This window comes from Tupaia chinensis, unplaced genomic scaffold (assembly GCF_000334495.1).
Source record: "Tupaia chinensis unplaced genomic scaffold, TupChi_1.0 Scaffold147003_1, whole genome shotgun sequence".
Taxonomy (NCBI): Eukaryota; Metazoa; Chordata; class Mammalia; order Scandentia; family Tupaiidae; genus Tupaia; species Tupaia belangeri.
The window spans coordinates 1,408,823-1,410,334 of NW_006206856.1; the positions used below are offsets into that span (position 1 = coordinate 1,408,823).

General features: G+C 52.9%; 1 protein-coding gene across 1 annotated transcript in view; it reads right to left on the minus strand.

Moving 5' to 3' along the window:
• Positions 1-1,512, minus strand: part of DNAH1 (dynein axonemal heavy chain 1) — a gene marked incomplete in the record, with an annotated part of 89,651 nt that overhangs the window by 77,545 nt on the left and 10,594 nt on the right.

Sequence of the window (1,512 nt, forward strand, 5' to 3'; positions counted from 1 at the left end):
GCCCCCCGGGGGAGTGTGTGTGTGTGTGTGTGTGTGTGCATGCCCAAGATCCTGAGAGGAGAATGGAAAAGGGATCGTGGTGTGGCCATCCCCCTTGGGAGGGGGTGATTTCTTGCTTTCTGTCTCTCTGTCTTCTCTGTCTTTCTGGCGAGCACATGCAACTGACAGCAAAAACCTCTCCAAAAAAAAAAAAAAAATCATACTACATGTGCATCATCTTCCGGTTCGTGGTCAGCCTCCTCATGCCATGTCAGCTCCCTAAGGGCAGGGGTGGCTTTGTCCCATCTTGGTTCCGGCTGTGACCCTGAGCCTATAGTGGAAACTGTACATAGCAGACATTCAGTAAACTTTTGTAGGAGGAAGATGCATGTAGATGGTGCCCAGCATGGGAGTCCTCAACATACCATGGCTTGAAACAACGCGATGGGTCCTACAGACTGGGTTGAGAAAGAAAGGGCTAGAATTCTGAGGAAACGCCCTGTACCCGCAGATGCCAGCTGGGCGTATAAAGGACAGTGTCGTTGCACCTCCCCTGCTTTGGGTCAGTTTTGCCTGTCCCTTCCCTCCCTAGTAAGTTTCCTTTATGAAAATGCTGAGCTTGTCTTGGGTCAGCTTAGAGGCAAAGACGTTCTCAGGAGCCCCCAGAGGGAAACAAGAGGTCTCTGGCAGAAATGCTCCCTGCCTGCTCCTCCTCCACCTGGTGCTCCCACCCTAGGGCACGGCCCACAGGAAGGGTCACGAGCAAAGCACGGGGTGGGGATTGGAGTGGAGAAGGCTAGTATGCATGCAGTTAAGGTTAATGCAATCCCAAACCTCCTGGCTTTATCACCAGGAATGGGAGATCTGGGAACAATCAAGTTAAATTATGTTTATAATTAAGTCCAAAGTGAAGGGAACATTCTGGACTTCTTGTCTAGTTCAGGGAAATTGATTCCAGTATTAATATGCTTTTAAAATGAAACATAATTTTAAGGCCTGCTCAGTGGACCCATCGCAGGCCCCCTGGAGGTGGTGCAGTCTTAAAACCAGTCATTGTTCTCATGGTCCTGCCTCTCACCTGGGAGCTACCCCCTGGGCCTGCTCCTACTCCTCGTCATCCTGGCCCTCTACCAGGCAAGGAGCAAAGCAGCCCCCAGCCCTGAACAGGGGATGGCTAGCTCCACTGTCCAAACTTACTGTCCAGACCTTCCCGGGGTACTTGCACAGCCCCCAGCCCTGCAGGTCAGCGAGGCAGCTGGTGTCCCCCCATTAATGTCCTGAAGCCGGAAGCTAGAGATGAGGGTTAGAGAAACCAGGGGCACTCTTGGGACAGACGAGACAAGGCTGAGACATGGCACTGAACGGTCCATGTGGGTAGGGGTGTGAAAGAGGCGTTGAATGGGTGACAGCAGGTGTGACTGTGTGTGGGTGTGACTGTGTGGGGTGGCATGTGTGACAGTGAGTGTGACTGAGGGTGTGTGATGGCACGCGTGTATGGGTGAGGGAGCGTGTGGTCCGTGCAGAGGCAAAAGC